The sequence below is a fragment of the Palaemon carinicauda genome, chromosome 15, assembly GCF_036898095.1.
Source record: "Palaemon carinicauda isolate YSFRI2023 chromosome 15, ASM3689809v2, whole genome shotgun sequence".
NCBI lineage: Eukaryota > Metazoa > Arthropoda > Malacostraca > Decapoda > Palaemonidae > Palaemon > Palaemon carinicauda.
The window spans coordinates 127,973,878-127,980,241 of NC_090739.1; positions in this window are offsets into that span (position 1 = coordinate 127,973,878).

Genomic DNA, 6,364 nt, shown 5'->3' on the forward strand with positions numbered 1-6,364 from the left:
TGGCACACCATAAGGCTTCTGACTGTCCTCGAATAGGTTTAGACCTCTTCAGATAATATTTGAGAGCTCTGACAGGGCAAAGAACTCTCTCTAGTTCGTTACCTACCATGTTGGAGAGGCTAGGTATTTCGAACGATCTAGGCCAAGGACGTGAAGGAAGCTCGTTCTTTGCTAGGAATCCAAGCTGAAAAGAACATGTAGCTGATTCGGTTGTGAAACCAATGTTCTTGCTGAAGGCATGAACCTCACTGACTCTCTTAGCTGTTGCAAGGCAAACGAGAAAAGCAGTCTTGAGGGTAAGATCCTTGAAGGAAGCTGACTGGAGAGGTTCGAACCTAGATGTCATAAGGAACCTTAAGACTACGTCTAGATTCCAGCCTGGAGTGGAAAGACGACGTTCTTTAGACGTCTCAAAAGACTTGAGAATGTCTTGAAGGTCCTTGTTGGAAGACAGGTCCAAACCCCTGTGGCGGAGAACTGAGGCCAACATGCTCCTATACCCTTTAATCGTAGGTGTTGAAAGGGATCTCTCATTCCTAAGATGAAGAAGGAAGTCAGCTATTTGGATCACAGAGGTATTGGTAGAGGATATTGAATTGGCTCTACACCAGCTTCGGAAGACCTCCCACTTAGACTGGTAGACTCTACGAGTGGAAATTCTTCTAGCTCTGGCAATCGCACTGGCTGCCTCCTTCGAAAAGCCTCTAGCTCTAGCGAATCTTTCGACAGTCTGAAGGCAGTCAGTCGAAGAGCGTGGAGGTTTGGGTGCAACCTGTCTACGTGTGGTTGACGTAGAAGGTCCACTCTTAGAGGTAGAGTCCTGGGGAAGTCGACTAGCCATTGAAGTACCTCTGTGTACCATTCTCTTGCAGGCCAAAGGGGAGCAACCAGCGTCAGCCGTGTCCCTTCGTGCGAGACGAATTTCTGCAGAACTTTGTTTATAATCTTGAACGGAGGGAATGCGTACAGGTCGAGATGGGACCAGTTCAGAAGAAAAGCATCCACATGAACCGCTGCAGGGTCTGGAACAGGGGAACAATAAAGCGGAAGTCTCTTGGTGATGGAGGTGGCAAACAGATCTATGGTAGGTTGACCCCACAAGGTCCAAAGTCTGTTTGCACACACTCTTGTGGAGGGTCCATTCCGTGGGAATGACCTGATTCCTTCTGCTGAGGCGATCCGCTGAAACATTCATATCGCCCTGGATGAACCTCGTGACCAGTGTGAGGTTTAGACCTCTTGACCAAATGAGGAGGTCCCTTGCGATCTCGTAAAGGCTCCTCGAATGGGTCCCTCCTTGCTTGGAGATGTAAGCCAAGGCTGTGGTGTTGTCTGAATTCACCTCCACCACTTTGCCTAGCAGGAGGGACTTGAAGTTCAACAGGGCAAGATAAACTGCTAACAGTTCCTTGCAGTTGATGTGGAGTAATCCTTGTTCCTTGTTCCATACTCCTGAGCATTCCCGTCCGTCCAAGGTCGCACCCCAGCCCGAGTCCGATGCATCCGAGAAGAGATGAAGATGGGGGGTCTGGATGGCCAATGATAGACCCTCCTTGAGAAGGAGATTGTGCTTCCACCACCGGAGAGTGGTCTTCATCTCTTGGTTGATAGGGATAGAGACTGCTTCTAGAGTCGAGCCCTTGTCCCAATGAGCCGCAAGATGGAATTGAAGAGGGCGGAGGTGGAGTCTCCCTAGCTCGACAAACAGGGCCAGTGATGAGAGGGTCCCTGTGAGACTCATCCACTGTCTCACTGAGCAATTGCTCCTCTTCAGCATGCTCATGATGCACTCTAGGGCTTGGTTTATCCTGGGGGCCGATGGAAAAGCCCGAAAATCCCGACTCTGAATCTCCATTCCCAGGTACACAATGGATTGGGAGGGAATGAGTTGAGATTTCTCTATATTGACTAATAGACCTAGGTCTCTGATTAGATCTAAAGTCCAAGAGAGGTTCTCCAGACAACGACGACTCGTGGAGGCTCTCAACAGCCAGTCGTCTAGGTAGAGGGAGGCTCTGATGTTCGATAAGTGCAGGAATTTCGCTACATTCCTCATCAGATGAGTAAAGACCATAGGAGCTGTGCTTAGGCCAAAACACAGGGCTTGGAACTGATAGACAACCTTTCCGAAAACGAATCTCAGGAAAGGTTGGGAGTCTGGATGAATGGGAACGTGAAAGTATGCATCTTTCAAGTCCAACGAGACCATCCAGTCCTCCTGTCTGACCGCTGCTAAGACCGACTTGGTCGTCTCCATAGTGAACGTCTGCTTGGTGACATACTCGTTGAGAGAGCTGACGTCCAGCACCGGTCTCCAACCTCCTGTCTTCTTGGCCACAAGAAAGAGACGGTTGTAGAAGCCCGGGGATTGATGGTCCCGGACTATAACCACTGCCTTCTTCTGCACAAGTAGCGACACCTCCTGTTGCAATGCTAGCCTCTTGTCCTCTTCTTTGTAGTTGGGAGAGAGGTTGATGGGCGATGTGGTCAGAGGCGGTTTGAGGCAGAATGGAATCCTGTAACCGTACCTCAGCCAACTGACAGACTGTGCGTCTGCACCTCTCTTCTCCCAGGCTCGCCAGAAGATCTTGAGTCTGGCTCCTACTGTTGTCTGGAGAATCTGAGAGTCAGTTCTTTCCCTTAGATGTCCTGGGTCCTTTCCTAGACTTGCCCCTGTGAGAGTCTGGACGGGAGCTTCCTCGGCTGGGGGCTCTACCACGAAAGGGCGGTATGAACCTCGTAGCCGGGGTATCAGCCACTGGGGAGCGAGAAGTCTTGGGGACAGAGGTGGTAACCTTAGACTTACGAGCCGATGAGGCTACAAGATCGTGCGTGTCCTTCTGTATCAGGGCAGCCGACAAGTCCTTAACTAGCTCCTCGGGAAAGAGGAACTTTGAGAGTGGAGCAAAAAGGAGTTGTGACCGTTGGCACGGTGTAATGCTGGCGGAGAGGAAGGTACACAGTTGTTCCCTTTTCTTCAACACCCCTGATACAAATAACGACGCTAGCTCACCCGATCCATCTCTGATGGCCTTATCCATGCAGGACATAATTAGCATGGCAGAATCTTTGTCCGCAGGAGAGGTTTTCTTGCTGAGGGCTCCCAGGCACCAGTCGAGAAAGTTGAACATTTCGAAAGCTCTGAACAACCCTTTCAGAAGATGATCCAGGTCTGAGAAGGTCCAACAAACCTTCGAGCGTCTCATCGCAGTCCTCCTAGGCGAGTCCACCAGACTTGAGAAGTCAGCCTGGGCAGAGGCAGGTACTCCCAAGCCTGGTGCTTCCCCTGTGGCATACCAAACGCAACCTTTCGAAGCGAGCTTCGTTGGAGGGAACATGAAGGAAGTCTTGCCAAGGTGTTGTTTAGACTGAAGCCACTCCCCTAAGATCCTTAAAGCCCTCTTGGAGGATCTAGCTAGGACAAGCTTAGTATAGTTGGACTTAGCTTGTTGTACGCCCAGCGAAAACTCAGATGGAGGAGAGCGGGGAATAGCAGAGACGAAGTGGTCTGGGTAAATCTCCCTGAGTAGAGCCAAGACCTTTCTAAAATCAATAGACAATGGAGAAAGCTTAGACTCCTCCACGTCTGATGAGGGATCAAGGTGTGCCTCCTCATCATCCGACACTTCATCAGCAGAGGGTAGCGAAGCGATAGGACCAGAATGCTGAACCGCAGAGTCAGAACGGGTAGGAACAATAACAGAGGTTTCCTCATCTTGAGGGAAAACCTGAGGCTCAGACTGCATAGGCTGAACAACAGACGAAGCAGAAGGCAGGCGCATGGGTGAAGGAGGTTGACTTCTAGCAAGAGTTGAACCCAAGGATTGCACAAGCTGAGCGGAGGACGGAGGCGGAGTAGTCCGTTCCTGTTCCTGTGAGATGAGTGGAGCATGAAGAGGTTGAGGTTGCGCAGAACAAGGTAAAGTTCTCGCAAGCTGAGGCTCCTGAGGCGCAAGTCCATGGTGTAGAGGAGCTTGCCTAGATGAGGGTTGAGCTCGCTGCAGCGATGGTTGAGCAGACAGATTCACGGAGGGGAGAGGTTGTTGTACCCCAACCGAGAGTTGCACCACTGGTGGAGCAGCAAGGGGAGGAGGAGGAAGAGTGGAATAACTCTCCTGATCCCAAAGCAAGGGTTGCCTTAAAGAAGGCTGAGGCTGAACAACACTGGGAACAGCAAACTCCGAAAGTGGCTCAACATCGTACGCCTGGCAGATGGTGCTGCGACCAGGCGGAGCAGGTGCAGGCTGGGCGAGCACAGGCGGAGCGAGAACAGGTGGAGGGAGTGTAGGCGGAGGAGGAGGTGCAACACTCTCAGCCCGACACTCACGCATCAAGTCCGAAAGCTGAGCTTGCATGGACTGAAGCAGGGTCCACTTGGGATCGGCAGAAACGATAACAGACTGAGGTAAAGTCACAGTCGGGCTCTGTATAGGCAGAACCTTACTCCTCTTGGGCGGAGTACAGTCGACCGATGACTGAGGCGAGTCGGAGCTGAGCCAATGACTACAACCTGGCTGAGCACTCGCTGACTGAACTCTCCGTTTAAGCGGTCTCGAGACCTGAGACCAACGTTTCTTCCCTGCATGTAGATCAGCGGACGAGAAGACGGGCTCAATCGTCTGCAGGTGGGAGTGACGGTCTAAGGAAGACACGCCCGCAACCACCGAGGATAATTCTGTGCGCCTAACAAGGCCTGTCGAACCCTTAAGCCCTTCGACATTGCTTCTCCCCTGGGCATGGGAGCTTGCAAGAGGTCCCGGACTGGGAGGACGACTGGCTCGCACAGAAAAATCCTCACGCACCACACTGGCACCACTAGCACTTGGCACTGCACAGACACTAGCACTCGTCACAGCACTGGCACTATTTCCACCCACTGCACTCTTGACCTTCAGTTCTTTAACCTCGGCCATCAGAGACTTATGGTCACTTACCACTGATTCTACTTTATCTCCTAAAGCCTGAATAGCACGCAAAACAGTTGACATATCAGGCGGAGGGCACACAGTAGGTTCGGGGGTAGCCACTACAGGGGTAGGAAAAGGTAGGGGATCATGAGGTGAGGAAAACATAGAAGAGTGAGAAGAACTTCTCCTAACTCTACCTCTCTCTAACTTAGATGAATATTTTAAAAGACGGACAAAATCCAATTCCGAAAGTCCGGCGCACTCCTCACATCGATTTTCTAATAGACAGGGCCTGTCCCTACAGTCAGAACAAGCGGTGTGAGGATCTACCGAGGCCTTCGGAATACGCCTATTGCAAGACCTACATCGTCTATGGGAGGGAGCTTGCGAAACGTCAGACATCTTGTTTCAAAGAGTTAGTCAAAGGGTGATCCAAAAACAAGCAAAAATTCATTAACCGTTAACCAGTATTTATATAAAAGCTATCTAGCTAATATAAAAAGGATTCCAGTATGCGACAGCCGTTAATCTAAGAGAATACTTCACCAAATATCCATGAATAAACTCGAAGACCATAAGCGTATCCCAGAACGTCTAGCCGGAAGCACGACAGAGGAATAATTGAGGAGGTGTCAACAACAAATGATTGAGTACCTGGCCACAGGTGGCGCTGGTAAGTACACCCCCTTCTAGTATTGTGATAGCTGGCGTATCCCTCCATAGAATTCTGTCGGGCAACGGAGTTGACAGCTACATGATTATCGGGTAAGTTTAATATTGAAAATTGTATTTTTCCTAACCATACAAACCTTAGCTATTTACATTGGGTTTACCTTTCGGCGTAGCTGAAATGGCGAGCCATTAGAATTTAACGAGGGTGTATTACCCCCGCGCTAGTTAGCAGGGGGGTAGGGGAGTGGTAGCTAGCTACCCCTCCCCCCCTCACACACCGGTGAACTGCTTCACTTCACTTAGAGGTAGGACTTGCCTTGGGGGACAGGGCTGGTGGGCAAATATGTGTAAATAGCTAAGGTTTGTATGGTTAGGAAAAATGTTATTTTCATTAGTAAAATAAATTTTTGAATATACTTACCCGGTGATCATATAGCTGTCAGCTCTGCTGCCCGACAGAAAAACCTAAGGACAAAATACGCCAGCGATCGCTATACAGGTGGGGGTGTACATCAACTGCGCCATCTGTCGAGCAGGTACTCAAGTACTCCATGTCAACACAGAACCAATTTTCTCCTCAGCCCACTGGGTCTCTATTGGGGAGGAAGGGAGGGTCCTTTAATATATGATCACCGGGTAAGTATATTCAAAAATTTATTTTACTAATGAAAATAACATTTTTCAATATTAAACTTAGCCGGTGATCATATAGCTGATTCACACCCAGGGGGGTGGGTAGAGACCAGCATTACATGTTGACATTATTATGAGCTAAGTATTTTGTA